General features: G+C 57.9%; 1 long non-coding RNA gene across 2 annotated transcripts in view; it reads right to left on the bottom strand.

The window, feature by feature from the left end:
- LOC140687858 (uncharacterized) overlaps positions 1 to 20174 on the bottom strand; it is a 151764-nt gene that overhangs the window by 129677 nt on the left and 1913 nt on the right. Inside the window, exons 2-3 of one of the 2 annotated variants that reach the window (XR_012062518.1) lie at positions 15431 to 19472; positions 8418 to 10686 (exon numbers count right to left, since the gene is read on the bottom strand). This is a non-coding gene — a long non-coding RNA (uncharacterized lncRNA). Of the gene's footprint in view, positions 1 to 8417; positions 10687 to 15430; positions 19473 to 20174 lie in introns of those variants that run through there. The other variant, XR_012062517.1, reaches the window with a different exon arrangement.

Below are 20174 nucleotides of genomic sequence, written 5' to 3'. Positions count from 1 at the left end.
GCCAGCCCTGCTGTCAGAAAGTCCCCTGCAGATGGCGGGGGACTCCTGGGCCCGACACCACAGCCAGTCACCCCACGCCCCTCAGGCCGAGCGTAGGGGACACCTCCCCCTGGAGCCACCGCTGCCTCCCGGGGTCGCATCTGCCCTTTCTGGGGCTGATGAGCTGGAAGTACAAGAGGTGGAGCACCTGGCTGGGAGCGCCGCCGCCCACCACCGCCCTGTCTCATTCACACTCTCTTCACGGCTTACTTCCATCTTTGAGAGCAAACCGGAGTAAAGCAAGCTTGGACTCAGGAAGTCCTAGCCCCGACCCTGGCCCCTCTCCAATCACACCGGGGCCAGATTTGATGGCCTGGAGCAGGGAAGTGACTCTGAATGTCCTCCCTGCACCACCACGGTCCGGCCGCCCACTCCCCGCGGACGCACCGCTGGCCCCCACGCACACGGCGGGCCCAGCACCGCGACCAGCAGTGCTGACAGGTGACCCAGGCCCCTCCTTCCCCCACAATCAGCTGCTGGCTGCAGCCCTGGACTCCAGAGCAGCCTCAACTCCAAACTCCCTCAGAGTCAGACAGACATTCATCAGATGGTCTGGATGCTTTGTTCAGGAAATTTTCTGGCTGGATATAGAAAGGCTGCCCCCTCTGCCCCGGGTAGAGGACGCAGGTCCCAGGGACCTGAACGCGTCGGCCGGCCCAGCCTGCACAGCCAGAGCCCCGCGCCTTGCACTGCACCGGGTCCAACTTCCCAGCGGTGGGGAGACCCTGCGATCCCCTCCCCGCGGCTCTAGGCGTCTGGAAACGCAGGGAGGGCGACTGCCCGTCGGAGACCGGGCCTCCTCTCCACACCTCGAAGTGTTAATCATGGTCCCCGGCCAGGAACTCAATTAACACGAGCTTCCAGCACCGCTTTATCTCTCCACGAACCCCTAATCCCGCGGGAAGGGGAGCTGAGTTAAGGCCCTGGGCTTGTCCTGTGACGGCCACCCACTGACGAGGGAGGGGCCTGGGGTCCTCCTGGGCCTGGGGGCCCCTGCCTGGCCCCTCTCTGTAGGTGTGGGAACCGAAGCCCTTAGCAGCCCAGAGGGCTTCAGTGTTGAGAGGGGCTGGGACCATAAAGCTCAGAGCCCCCGAGTCCCCAGGCCCCGTGCCGGCCCACCGCGCCGGCCCCCCACAGCTAGGGCAGGCATGGCCCCACGCGCCCCAGGGAAACATTTAAGAGTCCGAGTCTGGCTTTTAGGTCGGGCCTGCGCAGCTAGTGAGAGGGAGGGAAGGCCTCCGGACAGGTGTGCTCACAGGACCCGGAGCTCGGGGCAAGAACGCTGCTCCATTCGGACGGCCAGCCCCCCAGCCTCCCGCCTGCTCCGGCCCAGTCACAATGCTGGCTCCCCCGGCTCACGGTTGCGTCTCCGTCTGCTCGCTTCCAGAAAGAAGGGGATTCCAGGAACGCCGAAAGCTCTCCCTCCCAACACGGCAGCCCCGGACGCCTGACTCTGAAACCTTTCCTACGGCCCAGGTCTCCGCCCGGGCAGGAAAGGGCGGTGCCACCCCAGGCCGTCCCACTCGCAGCTGGGAACCGAGGCTGGCCTGGTTCTGGTGGGAACCTCATTTTCTGATGAGGAAAGCATGCATTTCATCAGGCCCAGAGAAGGAGTTCTGGGAGAGGTCGGAGCGCAAGGAGGCTGCCAGGGTGCTGTCAGCCAGCCCCGTCTTCTCTGAACGTCTGCCCCGTGGGAAAGGAAAGTAAAACTTCATTTTTAACCTTCAGCTCTGATCCTGCTGAAGGGCCACAGGCCGGGTCTGGAAAACGCAGCCGTGAGAAAGATCTGAAATGCGATGTTCAAGGCCAGTCGCAGCCGAGGGCTCCCGCCACGGCACAAGCCTCGAGGGCACCATCAGGGTCGCCACAGTTACTCTGCAGACAGTGACTTCGAACGGCTGGGAAGATCCTGGGAAACATCCCTGAAGTCGTGAGTTCACGTCAAGGCCTCAACCTGCAAGGCACCCCGTGACTTCCACAGACTTCCCTACCTGGGCGCCACGGGCCCCGTCTCTCCCGGTCACTGCGCTGCCGTCTCAAGGGCTAGCCTGGTGCTCTGACCGTCCTTCTCTGAGGGCAAGAGCGGGAGTGGACGCCGGGAGACGTGGGCCCACCCTTGACGGTGACACCGACGTTTGGAGGTGAAGCCGGCAGGCAGACACGGAGCAACCAGGCTAGAAAAATTCTTTCATTTATGTTTCACTATTTTATGTGGAAAGTCCTGGTTTGGAACAACTCAGAGAGGGAACCACAGGAGGAAAGGCTGAGGTCGGGGGGGTGGGGCTCGAGAAGAAAACCCACCACTCTGTTCTCTGTGTTTCTTTGCTGGAACCCATTCTTGTGCGAAGCACAACAGACAACTGAATGGGCTGTTCCGCCATCTCTCCAAAAACAACGCCCCCTGTCCAAAGCCCCACTGTTCCAGGAGCTCCGCAGCCGACACTTTGTCAGCGGCCCCTCGGTGGCGACCGCCTCGTACCAAATAAATCCTGCTCTCGTCACCAGACAGCCATGTCCCCCCATCTCTCCTGTGGGCTTTGGACAGGCCATAAATCCGGGGTGAAGTCATCGAGTCTGACCACAGCTCTTTCCACAGAGGCTCGGCGAGGTGGGATGAACCAGAGCCCCGTGGTCCCGTCCCGGGAAAGTCATACAAACCCCTCTTCAGAGCCTGCGGATGAGACCCTGGGGGAGTGCCCGGCGAGCTCTCGCTCACGCCCGGGCCCACCACTGGCTGGCTGGCTGGCTGTCTGGGTGGGCGGTGGCGGGAGCCTGCCCCTCCTGGGCTCTGGTCCGGTGGACCGGCCGCCACCACGGCTGTGGTCGAGCCACAGGTCCTCAGAGCCCAGGCGCCTGGTCCCCAAAATTAGCCCCTGTAGGCTTCCTGCTCTAAGACTCCATGATCTTACCTTTAATTTGCAAGAAGCAGGGGGAAAAGATACCTTGGAAGAAATGGGCAGAAAGGACGGAAGAGAGTTGCTGGGGACAGCAGACAGCTCTGTGTGCTGTGACCTGAGGGACGAGGGATCTCTCTTCGCCTTGAGATCAGAATCCAGCCTTCCTAATCTCCAGAGAGCTGCTGCAGCCTGCGTCCGGCAGCCTCGACAAGCAAAGAGGGCCTGGCCTGACGCACACCATCCCCCAAGCTGCAAAGAGCCCCGCGCCCGGCGTGTCTCCACCTGGGGAGGGGGCCCCATCACCGCGTTAGAGGCCCCTGAAGGGAGAGAGGCTACGTGACTGTTAGTTAATTTCTGCTCTGGTGACACAGAAACACTGGGATGGAGACGTGGGAGAGCCAGATTCCAGGAAGGGTCTGGGTGCACCGCTGTAAGTACAAGCACGTGACGTAACACAGTCACAGGGATTTTTCACCCTTACGCCGCGCTGCGTGTACACAAAGACGCCAAACACTGAATGCCCACAGAGGCTGCTTCCTTCTGTGGATGCCAGCCCTGCGTTCAGCCTGTGAGAAGACCCCAGGCAGTGTGGGGCACCCCAGGTTCAGGAACGGCAGGACACTGGAGGCTTCCAGGAAAGAACCACAGAGTGAGTTACAGGCTGTGGAGGACTGAGCAGCGGAGGATCCCCCGCGTGAGAAGCTGAGCTACTGCAGGGCTAGAGGTCCACCAGGGCCAGGACGAGCTAAAAATAACCACCAGGCCCCGGGGAAGCAGCTTTCCATTCTCCCCAGAACCCAGGCTCTTGGCCAAAGAGCCAACAACATATTTATAACCTTCAGCTCCCAGGGCCAAGGCTGTGGGCCTGAGGGACGGGGTGAGGCTGGCCACCGCAGACATGGTCCAGCGAGGTGACGAGCCAGGCACAGGTGCCCGGGGTGGGTGCGAAGGTGCCCTGCGGGTGTCTCCCCTCCAACCTCCCACCACCTCTTGCTCTAAATTTAAACTGAAAAAAAAAAAAACCAAAACCCCAGAAACAAGAAGATATGGGAGAGTCACCTGCCACGTTCTGTCTTTGAAATCAGCGATCTGAGGATACGCGGCTTTCAGGTTCGTTAACACAGCACTTCCTTGGGGCAGCTGAGAGATGAATTACTCACGCTTCGGCTGGGAAAGCTTGCCTGAGCCTTTCTTTCTGTTTTTTTTTTTTTTTTGAAATAATACTGTGTTGACTGAGAGTAAGTGACGAAACCAGCGTAGAGAAGGCGCAGCCCCTGGGAAGGAGGAAGCCTGTGGCCCCACATGGCTGGGATGGTGTCCCCACACTTTGCTGTCATGGGACCCGCACACCCTGGGAAGCTAAAGTCCTCCCGGAACCTTCCGGACCTGCATCCACTCCTCTGCCTCAGAAAGAAGCCCTCGCCACGTGACAACAGCCTGCAGTTCGAGCTGGTCAGGGCCGCAGCCGCACCTGCCGTCAGGGCTGGTCTGTGAGGTGAGGACACAGGACAGAATGCCAGCTGGGCCCAGGCGCGGAGCGCGGACGGCAGGAGGGAAGGGCCAGCACTGACTTGGGGTCCGGCGTCGTTGCTCCCTTCTGTCTGTCCTGTGCTCCCCGCAAGCCGTAGAGTCCTGGGCCTCCTTCCACTGGCTGAGCCCCCGTCCTGCGGGCTGTGGAGCTGTGGTGAGCGTCCACCCTGGGGCCTCCCGCTCAGCCTGTGGTCCAGGAGCAGCTGGGCGGAGCTGGACAGCTTGCCGGGGAGACTCGGGCCAGGGTGGGTGAAGGCCCGAGTGCCATGAGACGGGGCAGGAGATGAAGGACCCGGGACTTGAGGCCTCTGCCGGAGGAGCCCAGGACAGCAGAGGCGGCGAAGCTCAGACGGTCCACGGGGCCCGGGGCCCAGAGGCCCTGGGCTGCAGACCATGGCAGAAGCTCCCAAGTGACCCCCCAACCAGGGGCCAATTTACCCCACGAGGCAGCTGGGGGCGGGGCCGCGTCTGACATAGAGAATACTTCACAAAAGGAACACAGGACTTGCCCCCCGAGCAGGCTGCGGCCCAGAGCGAGGGGCGTCCAGCCCTGGTCCTCTCACTGATCCCACCTCCAGGGAAACTGGCTACCGAGGTCAGTGGCCAAAGTCACCGCCGCCTCCTGGGACGCAGCGTTTCGGCTGATGGAGAGCAGGAGGGTGCTCGGCCCCGAAGCAGAAGAGGGACCGTCCTGAGAGGACAGAGGGCCGGAAGCCGAGCGCGGGGGGGCGCACGTGCGCCGAGGAGGGCAGAGCCGCCCCTCGGGCAGGATGTGGGCCGTGGGCCGTGGGCTGCCCTTCCAGCTGCGGGGGCCACAGGCGCCCGGGGTGTGACACCTCCCCCCGAGGGGTGTGCTTCACAGACACCCGTGCACGTCAGGCCTCGCGCCCGGGAAGGGCGCGGAAGGCCATTCCAACATCCCCACGCTGGAAACGACGCAGACGTCCAGCAGTGATGACACGAGTGAACGTGGGTGCAGAGGAGCCCCGCAGACGCAAAGCGACCTCTGCAGCACGAGAAGCAGCCTCCGCCCCACGGGCATCCGCCAGGGCGAGTGGGCGGGGCAGCGAGAGCAGAGGAGACAGAAAGTGCCGCTCCCGCCTCCACAAACTCCACAAACTCCACAAAACCCACGTCTCGGGGTGACGCGAGGAGCCGAGCAGGCGCCTCGGGGCAGTGGGAGGAGGTGTGCCTGGGGCAGCCCAAGGCACCCTCTCCGGGTGAGATGTGAGGCGCCCCACTTCTTCACCGGGGGGTCCCCGAGCTGGACAAACACAGGAAGCACCTTCTGGCCGCACGTCTACTTCACAGTAAAAGGTGGTGGCGGGGGAGATCATCGAACATGGAGACAAATCAGTTTAGTCCCACCTCTGTCACTTACTGAGCCCTTAATCCCGTCATTTAAGAGTCCTCAGCCTCCCTTTGTTACCTGCACGAGAGCTAATGGTAAAATGGGGGTAATTACCTCGAAGGGCTGTTGTGTGGCTAAAATTAGTACATTTCTGAAATGCTTTAAACTCCAAAAAGCAGCATACACATGGAAGATGTAAATTTATAAACTCCCATTTCATAACTGCGCTGGTAGCCGATTATCAATTTATCATCTGTGTACTCAACAAACATCTGTTTTGTACCTGCTGGGTGCCAGGCACTGGGCTGCACAGACCACAGGAAGTGGGAACGACGCTTCCCTGAGGACGTCTCTGTGGACGTTCAGAGCGAAACTGGGGTCCCTCGGCAATGGACGGATAAACAGAGGTGGTCTGTCCACACAACAGAATATGACTCAGCCTTAAAAAGGAAGGAAATTCTGACACTGGCTACAACACGGATGAACCCTGAAGACACTACTCTCAATGAAGTAAGCCAGTCACAAAAAGGCAGATACTGTGTGATTCCACTTGCATGAGGTCCCTGCAGGAGTCAGAGTCACAGACAGTGGGGGCCAGGGGCTGGGGAAGGGAAACAAGGTAAGCAGGCAATGGGTACAGACTTCCAGTTTTGCAAGATGAAAATGTTCTGGAGATAGACGGTGGTGATGGTTGTACAACAACGTGAATGTGCTTAATGTTACTGAACTGCATACTTAAAAATGGTTAAAATGGTAAACTTTATGTTATGGGTAGTTTACCAAAATTTTAAAAATTGTTAAGATGGTTTTTTGAAAAGTGAACCTGGGGAAACACCAGGGTATTCTTGCTAACATCAGTAAAAGAACAACAGTGTCCACCATCATCACAGCCATTAACACAGTACTGGTGACACTAGCCAAAGCAATTAGATATGACGAGGAAGTGAGGTATAAAAACGAAGAGGGAGGCAAAACTGCATCTGCTCAAGTGTGGCCTCACTGCGACCAGGAAACCATAGGAGAATCAACCAAAGCTGCCAACACCACGATACTTGAGGATGGTAGAAGAGAGGTCACCACGAGACCCCACCATGTCTTTGATCAACTTAGGAAAGTGTGCCCCGTTCAGGCCAATGCTTAGAAAAGGCACCTCTTTCTGGTGGTCGCAGCCCCCAAGCATGCTGCCTGACCGGGGTAGGGGGCAAGCTGAAGTCCCGCCACACACCCCCTTGGCTGGCTGCCTTGTACAGTGATATAGGTACACAAATGCACAGTCTCCATAGTGAGACAGAAAATTAGCACATAGAAATCAACACCTTCACATATCAAACAACTCTCCTTTAAAAGGTGGGAAAGGCAACACCATTTACAAGAGCAATTTAAAAACCAAAACATCCAGGAAAAACTCAACAAGAAATGTCTAAGCCTTCAGAATGAAACTTCAAAGGGCTCCTGAAGAATACAAAGGGGGAATTTTTTCAGTGGAAGGACATACCATGTTCTTGATGGGACGACAGTATCAGAAGTCACCAACTTCTCTGAGTTCACTGAACTGAATATGGATGCCATCTCAATTTTTGAAAGGGTTTTTTTCCTGGAACTAGACAACTAATTCTAAAGCCTATATGAAAAAAAAGTAAGGAAACCAAGAAAATTCTGAGAAGAAAAATGAGGGAGTCATTGCAAATTTTCTTGGCCGTGATAAGAATATGGTGATCATGTAAGAAAACGTCCTCCGTTCAGGAGGTGCATGCTCAAGTGCCGCCTGCATCTTGTGTTTGTGCACAGGCCCACACACACACACGCTCACCACACACAGCAAAGGGAAAGGTGGTAGCTGCTATCAATAGCTGAATGTCAGGGGCACGTACGCAAGTGATCATCGCACTGTTCTTTTGATGATTTCTGTCTTCATAATTGAAAGTTGGAAAAAAAGTACATAATAAACAAAGTCAAAGGACAACAGACAAACTGGGAAAAACCACTTGTAACTCATACCACAGACAAGGATTAGTCTTCCTCATACATAAAGAACTTCAATAAATCAAAAAGAAAATGTCCAATTACCAGAGGGAAAGGGGGCAGAGGAGGAAACTGCTCGTGGACAAAAACAGGAAACGTGAAAAATGTTCTAGCTCCTTCAAAAGAAATTTAAATGAAAACTGCACTGAGAAAACATGTCTTGCTTATCAGATTGGTGAAATCCCCAGTCTGACGCACGGAGGTCGTAGGAGGCGCAGAGCTGGGATGGCAGCAGTGAGGATTCCACGTCCATCCAAACCACAGACACACCGACTTTTGACCTGGCAACCTGACGTGTGGGAATCTACCCTGCGGGGACTGCTGCACACACGTGATGACAGATTCCACGTCAACCCACCAACGCACTGTTTGCTCCAGGCAAAGCCTCCCTCTGTGCGGGGCTGGTTAAGTAGCTTGGTGTCCCCGCCCCACAGCACGGCGGGCGGCCCCGGCACAGATGTCCCCTGAGCACAAGGAGGGGTCGGCAGGCTGCGGCGTTCAGAGAAAAACTGAGGTGTCTGGGTTATGAAAAGAAGAAACATAGCAATACGTTATTTATTTGTTTTTATCTCCACAGGGAAACACCAGAAGGACACAGCAAGCTCACCCTCCCCGACACACATGGAACTCGTACAAGGAGCCACCCCAGGGCTGGGCTTGCGACCAGGAGGCCCCGTGGCCTGGGTGATGTCTACCTTTACATCGTGTCTCTACCTAACCCATGTCCTGTACCATCTGTTCAAACAAGAAAAATGAATTTAAAAGAAAAAAAAATCCTTAAGAACTTCCAAGTTTTAGATAAAGCTTTCTCAGCCGTGAGACTTACTTTGAAGGAAATTCCGTGAGTGGCTGGCCAACAACTTGATTCCCGACTATCTCTGTGACCTCAGTCACCTGCTTTAAATTGTGCCAAATAATGAGCCCACTGCTTCCCTGCGAGTCTGGTCTCTGCGGAGAACGAACGCCAATAATTCAGGGCAAAAAATCCTTTCCTCAGTGGCAGAAACTATCCCAGGAGTTCCCCCGCAGGCCCTGCTCGTGCAGACACAGCCCAGCTTCCCCAGGGGTCTCTGGACATCGTGCAGGGAGGTGAGCACCTACAGCCCCCTTTCCAGGTAATTCCCACGCAAATACGGAGCTGAGAAGATCAACGGGGCAGGAGTGCTGGCTGCCGCTCAGGGAGGTGGGGGCAAGCGCCGCGCCTCACGGGCCTCGTCCGAAACACCAACACGGAGCGGTCCCCGCCCTTCGCAGCCACCCCGATGCCAGGAGGCCACACAAACCACCCTGCTCATCCGTCTCCTCACATGAGAGAAGAGACAGAGGGACCGAGGGCCCATCTGAAACCCAACACCCCGTCCCAGAAGCCACCTGTTCAGCAGGAAAACAAACCTCGTGCAGAACGCAGCTGCCTGTTGGGAGGATGTTCCTGGACCGCCCCGGAGGCCACGTGGGGACGCAGGCCCAGGTGGCCTGCAAGGGTCTCCCAGCCGCCCCCCAGCCTGCGTCTCCCCTGCAGACTTTGAACTGAGTCTGTGCTTCAAAGTGCCCAGGTTCCGATGGGCCTGCTGCCTCTCCTGGCCTGCAGAACCAAGCAGGAGGGCCTCTGGCATCCCCGTGGTTCGGGCTTTGCCTCGGCCAGACCGAGGGTGTGTGTTGAGTGTGTGCGTTGAGTGCGTGGGTGTGAGAGACAGTCGCACAGGCAGCATCTCCTGTGTGCACTGGGTCAAACGTTGAGTTACTGCTGAACTGAAGCCAAACAACTCACATGAAGAATTTCTTTTCTCACCGACTCAAGGAAGGCCTAACAGCTCTGGCAGAAACTCTCCAAAAAAGGTACCTTTGGGCAGACATGGCCCAGCACCAGACAAGAAGTTTTAGTCCCAAAGAATTTGGCAGAAAGTCCCCAGCAAGTGAATAAAGTTGCTGAGAAAGGCAGCTGCCTGTCACTCTGACCAGCCTCTTGTCGTGCCGGCGCGGGGGCCCCATCCACGCCCTGAGGGCCCCAGCCCGCAAGCCCGGCTGCGGGGCTGGCATGCCTGGCTGGTGGCTGCAGAGTCACGTCCCAGGAAGGCACCTGTGAGCTTCCATAAGGCGGCCCTTCTGGAAATGGCCTACACTGCCGACCTCCCAGCAAAACCTCTGAAGCTGCCTTCTTTAGGGAGAACTGTCCCCCTCAGAACACCATGGCCATCCTTCCTGGGAACCCTGACACACACAGAAGAGTGTTTTGGCACTGGGTTCAGAGCACACGTGTGTTGTGTTCAGAACACCGGTCCGGACATGACGTGCAACGGAGAAGTGAGGCCACTCTCCAGACTCGTGACCCCGACATGCTGGTGCCTGAATCCTCTTGGAGCACAGAGACGCGGCCACGCGGCTGACAGGATGAACAGACTCAATTCACCACCACGGCTGCACGTGTCCTCAGGTCCTCAGTGATGGTGAAGAAAAGATCTGCCGAAAACCAAGCGCACGGAAGTGAGCGCAGACCTACCATGGCTGCTGGCCAAGCGTCCTTTCTCCTTGATGGAGCGTCTGTCCCCAGCGGGGCTCCGAGGAGACGGGCGAACACGAGGAAGAAGCTGCGCTGGGACAATGACAACGGGCAACGAAGCCACTTTTCCTGCCACCGGCCAGACGACGTAGTATGTGCTTTACCACCACTCCGTGTATTCTCAACGGTTACAGTCACCTGCCCTCAAAGACCCTGTGTCCCATACACACCAGCAACATCACCTGCCGTCCAGGCCCAGCTGGGCTCGGGGAACTGCTACCTCTTCACTGCAAACGAAGCCCCGCTCGACTGGGACAGGAACGGACGTTGCGTACATGGCGGCCTCGCACCTGCACGAGTGAGAGGCTGAGTCAGGATGGAGACAGATGAGACCACAGCAACACTGCTGCCTCGCGGGGAGAGAAGGGTAAAGAGCTGTTTCCAAAATCAGGTATCTCTACAAGCAAAATGCTGTACAAATGCAGGGGGTTTTTACGAGGCAAATTATCTTTGCTTGATGTTAGATGAGACTGAAGATTAAATGACTAGACAACAGTCATCAACCAGAATTGGCAGATCTTAAAGTGCACGGTGGTTTTCCCAATATATGGCCGATCTCCGTTACTCATGGATTCCGAAACTGTGACTTCTCCTACTGGCTAAAATTTCATGTAACCCCAAAATCAACACTGCCCGCGTCTTCACTGCCACCCGTGGACATGCACAGAGCAGTACGGAATCTGAGTCGCCTTTCTACAGTCTTACTCCCACATTTTTGCACTGTTCGCAGTGGCCACCGGCAGACTGAGGTGCCGTCCCGTCCTCCCGAGAGCAGGGAGGCCGTGGTGCTCGAAGTGTCTTAGATGGACGTGCTTCCGGCAGAGGCACAGTGCTGCTGGCAGTGAGCTCAGTGTTAAGGGATCGACCACACACGTTAAATAAGGCGTCTTTGAACAGACGCCCACGTCAAACAAGGTCCTGTGCTGATGAGGCGGTGAAACGCCGTGACCAGAGGCTCACGGGAGCCAACCCCGTGTTGCCCCAGGAGCGACGGTCAGCGTCTCTAATTCAGAGCCCATGGCAACGTTCCAGAACTCGACCCTGCAAGGAGTGAGAGCGGGCTGTGCTCCGTCCGGGGAGCACCGAGCACAGGTTCCTTTGAGAATGAGTCTTCAGGCTGCGCAGGATGACTTCTGAAGGTGACCAAGCTGCCAAGAGTCCACCTCCGGCCACACAGCGGGCCCTGGATGAAGGCCCCGCGTCAGCAGCCAGGTGGCCCCAGCCCCTGCCGACCGAGGACACGGCGTCGTGCCGTCCAAGTGATTCAGCGCCACGTGTGGCTCTCGCAGCTTCACAGGTCTGCTCTGGGTTCCGGCTGATGCCTGGAAGCTAGACCTTCATTCCTGCCTCGAGTCTGCTGCTCCAAACGGTTGCTCCAATCTGGGCTCCCGTCAGGTTGAGACCTGCGTTTAAAACGTCACGACGATCGGGCACCACGGTGATTTCAAAGAGCCTTACGAGACCTGATGACGTCGGCCCGCCGGCTCCCAGACAGCACGACCTCTCCCTTCTCGCTGAAGAGGAAGCTGGGAGGTCGCTGTTTGTTGGGGGTCTTGTGTGAGTGTGTCCCCAGCCTGTGCGGCCCCCGCTGACTTCACAGAGTGCGTGCTGGCACGTGGGAGCGTGTGGTCCGCAGCGGCCCACGTTTGGTTCTTAAGGAAGACGAGTTCAAGTCTAACCTCCTGCTTCCTTCTAGAACATTCCCTGTGCCGCCCAGACGAGCACACGCACCTCAGCAAGATTAACTGTGCTTAACCTTTTTAAAAAAGCAAACCCTTCTAGGCTCATCCACGAATGGCAGTTTAGAGCCAAATAAGTCTGATTTCAAAGCACACGCAGTGGAAAGCGCCTACCCAACAGAGCCCTCTGCGGCCTGCCCCCGCCCCCGCCCCCAGGTGCAGCATGCTTTGTCCGTGACGTGATAACTCTACGGCTATAAAGAGATGTGTTCGGAGTCTGAAATAGCACATTTTTCCTTTGAACTGATGAAAAGGCCCTTGGGCGATCCGGAGAGCATGGTCACGTGGCTGGGAGGAGCGGAGCGCTTCGGGGGGTCCTGCCTGGTTTGTCACACGCACAGCGAGCTGGAGGAAAATGCGCCCAGAACCCGTCTCCGTGGGGTCTTCAGCCACAGGATGACTGGGTGAGTTTTCTGGAAACTTGACGAGGCTGCCCTCACCCCAGGAATACACCTGAGGGACCTGCACAGGTGGCAACCCGCCCGGTCTCATCACCAAACCAAAGGGCGCCAGACCCCGTCATCTCTGTCCCGGGAGCCAGCCTCTGAGCCCTGCCCCAGGCAGGTGACCCCCAGCCACTTGTCGAGGGGCCAAGGGGGAACGGAACAAAGAAAATGAAGACTTTCCTCTGGGGAGGAAGCAGGTACGGGGGCACCGGAGGGTCTCCTTTCTTCCGGTGGGGTTTTGACAGAGGCAGGTTCCTGGGGGGTGGCGGGCGTGCTAGGGAGCGCAGCAGCGTGACCTGACTGGCCTTCGCTTTACTGCACCCAGAACCCGCGCGGCAGCCGAGGGCCACAGCGTGTGAGCGGCTTCCATGTGTGTGATCGGATCTTTTAGATATTTTTGTTTTGCTACCTAAAAAAAAAAAAGCAAAATGCCAGATGAAGGCACAAAACACGGCTGGCCAAGAAAAACCGCCGGCCAGCGCCGGCTAACCAGCCGCTGGCTTCCTCGCAGCGCTTAGCTGGCTCCTGAACACCCGACGCGTCCACGAGGAGAGTGTGCTCGGCACTCTCGCCGGGGAGACACCGGCCGGGCTGGCCCCGCGCATCCGCAGCAAGTCACAAGCCTGCCAGCCCAACAGGACGGCCCTGCCCAGCCAGGGGCCTGCATTTAAGGCGCTTTGAATGTGAGAAGTGCGCCTGCAGGTTGTATCATGAGTTCTGTCCGCTTCAACAGGCCAGGGAACCTTGTCGAGGGCTAGTCCTCAACAAAAGCCCTTTTTGAAAATCCCAGGAAAGAGAGAAGGCGCTCTTTCCTCTCTGGTTGTCAGGAGTACCACCTGAGGCCGGGAAGTGGCAGCTGGCAGCGGGCGTCTCGGTGGCGGACCGAGCGGAGGGGACGCCGCGGCCGAGGGGAAACAATGAGCTCTGTGTTCTTCCAGAACAAATCACACACCTTCCCCGGCTCAGAAAGACTCTTCACACAGCTCCACTCAGGCCACGCCTGGACGGGAGAGTCTGCCGGGAGGGGGCCGCATCCCCCCGGCAGCAGACGTGCCAGAACCGGTCCACCCCGCTCACAACACCCAGGAGTGTCTCCACCTGCCGCCATGCAGCCTCGCCCCACGGCCTCCTCCCCACAAACTCCCCTCGGGCGCCCCCCACCAACCTGGGAATCAGCCGGGGCATCGGGGCCATGAGGGGAGGGGGCAGGGGGTCAGCTGGCCTGCGAGGGCCCACGACCCGGCCAGACGCATCCTGAGTGGTCCTAACCTACATGGCTTTCCCCACCAGGGTGCCGCATCCTCCCTGCCTCCAGTACTGAGGCAAGCTCTGGGGCTGAGAAGTGACAATTCAAAACAAGTGCCCTGAGCACCCATGATGGGAGTCTCGCCTTCTCATAGAAGACGCCCCACCCTTCTCTCCACCACCACCCCGGCTGCCCCCGCGGGCACCTGCTCACCAGCCGCCCCTCCGGGCAGACAGCCCCCTGGCAGAGCGAGGAGAGAAGGAAGGACCAGCCCAGCAGGACAATGAGTTGATGCTAGAGAAGCATCATTGAGCGTGCTGCCGCGTGGACCGGCGTCCGGAAAGACAGAATTGACGTCGCAGAGGTGCGGGTGAGCTCACAGTCGCAGGAATCGTTCCAGACGGTTACGAACACCCTGCGTCATTCAAACTCATTACTCATACTAATACATCAATACCAAGGATTCTTACCCTATGTTAATAATTACGTTCAGTTCATTATTTAAATTCACTAATCTGGCCATCCGTGGTCCTTCATGTGAGCCACAGGTGAGGTTCTTCCGAGGGCTGGGAGTTTAGGAGCCACATCCAATCCCACGGCTGCCCGGATGGCAAGAAGATGCCAGTCGCTGGGCTGGGGGGACCCCCAGTGAGTGCCCATCAGCTCCTTCCCAGGCTGGCGCGGTGCCGGGCCAGGGGGAAGGGCCCCACTGGCTCATCCACTGGTGCGCCTGCTTCCTCCAAGGGGCCCTGCGCCCCAGCCCCGACCTGAACTCCGAAAGACAGCACCACACCAGCGCCCTTCAGATGCTCTCGGGGTCAGGTGTCCAGGGCCTGGGCTCAGAAGACTCGGCAGCAGGGGCCTGGGCACGGAGCGGCACCTGCCCTCCGCACAGCCTGTCTCCAGCGCCAGCTGCCTGGGCTACTGGCAGGGTGCCTGCTCTCCCCGCCCCGCACCCCTGCCCCCACAAAACACGGGGACAGCTTGGTTTGGGGGGCTGCTTTAAGGAGGGGCTGCAGTGTTTTCAAAACCAGGTTAGGAAATTGTGAGCAGAGCTGCAGGAGACAGCTGTGTGACCCAGCACACGCTCTGAACCCTCCCGGCCTTGCCCGCCTCTGCTGGGTGCTTTTGGATTTGGAGGTGGGGGGGCCAAGTGGAAACCTGGGCTCCCAGGTCACTGATTCCAGCTCTTGTCCACCCTCCGGACACAGACCCACCAAATCAGACCCCACGGTGACCTGAAACTCAGCTGCTCCTTCTCCCTAACAAGCTGGAGCCAGTGCAGGAGCCCAGGGGCAGAGACGCCCCGCCTACTGCCCCTCCGAATCCGAATCCGGTAGGAAGGCCCTTGACCTGCAAATCTTTAGCCTTAAACCCCGACTGGCCAACCAGCCGGGGGAAACTGCACTCTCCGCTCGCACCGCGCGATGGCGCCAGAGCTCCACCCGCGCCGCGGCCGCGCTCCCCTGCAGCCAGGAAGGAGTTAAAACCGTGAGCTCCTGGCTTTGAAAGTTATTGAGCCGCAAGGGACCACTTGGCATCCGTAAACGAAAACGAGGAACAACTCAACTTGCAACAAAGAAGTACAAAATGCAGACCCTACCTTTAATTTTTACCGGCAGATAAAGCACTGAGTGTGTCTACAAGTTGACCCCGGGCTGCCTAATGACCTCGCCCGCAAGCTGCAGGGCCGCACTGGCTGTGGCGGGCACACTTCCGGATCCTCGTCCTCCCCCGTTCTCAGGAACTCTCTTCCGAGCTTACATCCCCTGGAAACAGCTCCGGGAGCTCAACAGCCCGCCTGCTGGGAGCCAGGAGTCCTCCCGGGCCCTTCTCTCTCCGGAAGCCCAGCCATTTGCCTCGGAGCCTCCCAGGCAGGGACACACACACACACACACACACACACACATACATACACACACACACACACACCACCACCACCACCACCACCACCACCACCACCAGCAGCCCAGAAGAACCAGAAGAACAGCCCACAGGCCGCGGGCCCTTGCCCAGCCCTCTCCCTGCTCACACCCAGCTCCCTCCCCACGCCCGGCCACAAGCCCAGAGATAAGATTCATGCAGAACCAGAGGGAAATCAATACTCCAAGCTTCTCCCCTACTTGCCTTCGTGGTGACTCAGCCCCTTCATTTTGTGAATCAGGAACGTTATATAAACGATTTACCATTTTAAAGGCGAGATAACATCCGAGCAGAGGGAGATAAAGGGCTTTACTGAAACTCGATGCCGGTGCTGGGAGCAGCCGAGGCCCCTCCGCCTTCCCAGGGCTTTGGGGCCCTTCTTTATCTCTTCCTCTCACCAAATTACTGCAGGCCATTTACACCTCTCCTTCCCCCACCGACACCCACTGCCCCTCTTCCCACACCTCCCGGGAGGCCCGCCCCCGGGACTGGTCCCCAGAATCTGCAGGCCCAGCCCCAGCAGGAGGGCTTCCGAGAAGCTCGTCTTGATGCGACCCTGTGTGACCCCGTGTATCTCGGGCTGCACGCGGTGTTTTCCACATTCCACTTTCCCACGTGGTAACGTAAAAGCCTGGCTGAGCACACATCACAGAAACTTCAGAGGCCACACGGCGTCTTCCCACCACCCCAACCACTGTTTCCTTCTCATGCTTCCCTGGACATGCTTTGTCCAGAGGCACTATCGGGGGTCACCAGGTCACATCTGCACGGTCCTCGTAACCACGATTTCTCTGTGATCCTGTGAAGTGGGTGTCCTCACTCATGGACGTCCAGTTTGCTTCAAAGGTCTTGCTTCAAGGTCTGCATTGTGAACACCCTCACTGGGGTTTAGCACCAGCTTACGCTGCAGCAGGCTGACACTGGCGTGTCTTCACACTCAAGTATCTCCTGCGGCACACAGAGGACTGTCCCCCTAGACGTCACCACCCTGTCTGTTTCACACGCTTCCCTCTAACGCTCAGTGACGTGCGGCCCCGCGTGACGCCCTCCGGATGCTGCCGGCGGATCCTCACCTGCAGCTTCCTTTCTCAGCAAAATCAGACTTGAACGCACAACTTGGTCAGCTGTGCTGTCGGGGCAGAGACCTTCAGTGGACGTTCACAGACCCAATGAGCTCCTCGTTTACTATTTATAATCACCGGTCTTTCATTTCCTGTATTTACAGTTTATTTTTTCAAAGGCATCCCAAAGGTCCTCCACTGAGACCGTTTTATAAAAATCCCTCTTTTAAGTTAAAAGAGACGGATATTATGCTGTTCTTCAAAAACAAAGTAAGCTGGTGCTGGCTGTCCCGCCTGTGTGGAGCTGCTCGCAGCCTGCAGCCCGCGCTGGGGTGGGCCCGGCAGCAGGGTCCCCTCCGCTGGAAGAGGGGAGGCGCAGTTCTGTGGGACTCTGCTTGCAGGCCTGGCTGTTCCGTTCCATGGACATGACTAGGGGAGGGATATCTCTCCACAGGACTGTGCTCCGTCACTCTTATTTTGGATCCGTGTCAGAAAGAAAAATGGCTTTCCTGGTGGACACTGAACGCAGGCAGGAGCTGGAGCAGGCGGGCATCTCACTCCACAGCGAGCTGGGAGACGCTCCCGGAGACGCCACACTCAACGGGGAGAGAGGGCGAGGGCCCAGCAGACTCAGGGCACGGGGTGACCTCCCCGGCTCCTGCCCTAGGTGACCCCCATCCTCCTGCAGATGGTGCACAGCAGGACGGCTGCCAGAAGGTCCCAAACCATGGGACAGACGGCGCCTTCTGTCAGGCGTGAACGGTCACTCTGAGCCTGAGTTCCCAGGTGGCTAGGCCAAGAGCCTCCCTCCCCTCGGACCCTCTGCTCCTGACAAGAGGCTGGTTTCTGGCTCCTGAGACACTTGGTTCCAGGGTGTCCAACGCCAGGGCACTGGTCTTGCCACCCCCCGAGTGGACATGCCATAGGAGAGGTGAGGGGGAGCGGTCTTGGCCTTCTCCCCATTGGGGTCTTCCTGTCCCACTGGCCCCCAGCAGGGGCACAGCGTCTCCACTGGAGGAAAATGGATGCTGCAGAAGGAATTTGCACTGAAGTGTTAGTTCATGCATCTTCAAAAAAAACAAAAAGAAAAGAGGAGGCATACTTGAGTAAAAATACCCTACCCCCTCCTGCAAAAGAAAAAGAGACACCCAGCCAGCTCACGGAGGGCCACCCTGGTCTCAACAGCTGGCCCCCAGGGGGGCTCAGGCGGAATCACCAGCCAGGTGACAAGAGGGCCTCCCCGCAGCACCAGTGGAATGTCTGCACACCCACCCCACCTCCGCCCAGGGGGGTAAGGAGCCCTTCCAAACGAGGTTGGCAGAGAACTCAGAGCTGTACTCACTCCGCTTTCTCACAGGAAGTGGCATCAACGAAAGGCCCACGAGCCTTTCCCTCACAGTGTGGTCCCCCGGCTGACCGCCCCCCTCACCTCCGCTCTCTCCTGCTGTGCCCCACACCTGGCTGGCCTCAGGTTTTAAATATAGTATTAAATGGCCAGAAGCGGGCACAGTGGGAGAAGACGAATGGAATCTATCCAGGCAGATATTCAAGCGGCCTGTTCAAAACTCAAACCTCTCCCTAGAGGAAGAACACAGCGAGCGCTCCTCGCCACCTCCTCTGGCCCAACGCAGGCACTGCGGCGCTCGCTGGTCGGTGGGCGGCACAGAAGGTCATGCTGTTGGAAGAGCAGGCCCAGGTGGATCAGAGAAATTTGCTTTTGAAGGAACAGGACCGAGAACTTCGAATCTAGCGCTTGCCTTGTGTTCTGAATTACTCAGATCTGCTAGCGCATGCCTTCCAGGCTCTAAAACGTCTACTTGGAAAATGTCTGGCACCTTGGAAAAGAAAGTATAACTGTCCCTTTATGAGCCTCACAACAGACTGTCAACACCACCTGATAACCGACTCTCCGAGAAGTTGGCAACGTGGTGGGGAAGCCGCCAGAGGAGCCGATGTGCAAACCAGGGAGGAGGAGGGGGGCAGGAAGGCCTTGCTCGTCTCACTTCATTTGGTGCACGGTCGAGGAACATTCAAACTCGGCCAAGCTCAGGAGAAATATGAAACACAGATTTTTCAAAATTCATTTAAAACTGAAAGGAAACATGGCTGCAGTGCACTGGCCCCCTCTCTCCAACTATCCAAAGACAAGCTGAAATGGACAGAGCATCACGGCCTGAGAAAGGCGGAGCCACGCTGGAGACAACAGGCCACACTGCTGACAGTGCTGGTCACGGGAAAGCCAACCTGGACACCGCAACTGACACCCGACAGCCGCGTGTCCGTGCTCCCCGCGGCAGAAGGAGGGAGGAGCCTGCCTGTTTTCCTCTTATGCCCGACGCCTGCCAAAACGTTTTCCTAGTGACAAGTCTGCCTGCCTCTGGACGGGCTCCTTACTAAAGCAAATACACCCACCAGATCATCTCTGAGGGTGAGGACTCACACAGTGGCCAGTGAGGACTGCCATGGGCCGCCCCCTGGGCGGGCACCGGCGCTCTGCCACGTCCACGCGAAGCCTGGAGGTTCTGCCTGGCGGCCGGGCCAGCTCCCAGGACACAGCCACTTGGAGCCGCTGGCTCTTCCTCGGCAAGCAGCTAACCGTCCCCCACTGGGCAGTGAGCGGTCCTCTCCCTAGTAAGTCACGGTGTGTGTAGATGTCGTCTGCTTCAGAGGAGAGATAAGTACAAAAACAAACTTATTACCAGCGCTCACTCACATAAAAAGAGAACGTCTTCTAAGACGATACTGGCACCTTATAAAAGTGTAATTTAACCTTATCTAATCTGGAGCCTGTTTCCTCGCAGGGATATCCAGTAATGTAAACCTTTGTGTTAGAAGGAGCACGAGGAGAGGCCTCTGCTGGGACGCCGGCTGCCGGGACAGACTTGGCCGCCCGGCGACGGTAGGTGAGAAAATGATGGATGGGCCAGGGTACAGGGAAGGCAAAAATGGCCGAGGGAAGCGTTTCCTCTTCCCATCTGTTCAGGAAGGACGTCAGCGAGACAGACTAAACACAGGCCCTGGTGCGGGATTACGTGTGTGCCTGCGGACACAGCGGCCGGCCTTTAAAAGAAGCTTCCTCCGCATGCAAAGGGGACAGACAGAGGGAGGCCAGACGCCCACGCCGGCCGGTCTTGAAGAGAAGCAGGACAGTCCCAGACTGTCGCCAGGGCTGGCCGGCGGGGGCCAGGGTCCCCGGGGAGTCTGGCCCAAGGCGCCCACCGCCTTTTGCGGCCACCGTTGACGAGCCCACTCACCAGGGCCAGGCGCTCCTGGCTCTTCCTGGGAGGACGCAGGCAGTCCTGGGGCAGGGCCCTGGGCACCACAGGGGCCGGCACACTCTGCTGCTCGCTCCCTGGGGGAGCA

This window comes from Vicugna pacos, chromosome 20 (genome assembly GCF_048564905.1).
Source record: "Vicugna pacos chromosome 20, VicPac4, whole genome shotgun sequence".
In the NCBI taxonomy this organism is placed as follows: Eukaryota; Metazoa; Chordata; class Mammalia; order Artiodactyla; family Camelidae; genus Vicugna; species Vicugna pacos.
The sequence above is the reverse complement of the archived record's forward strand: the minus strand, read 5'-3'. Positions and strand labels throughout refer to the sequence as shown.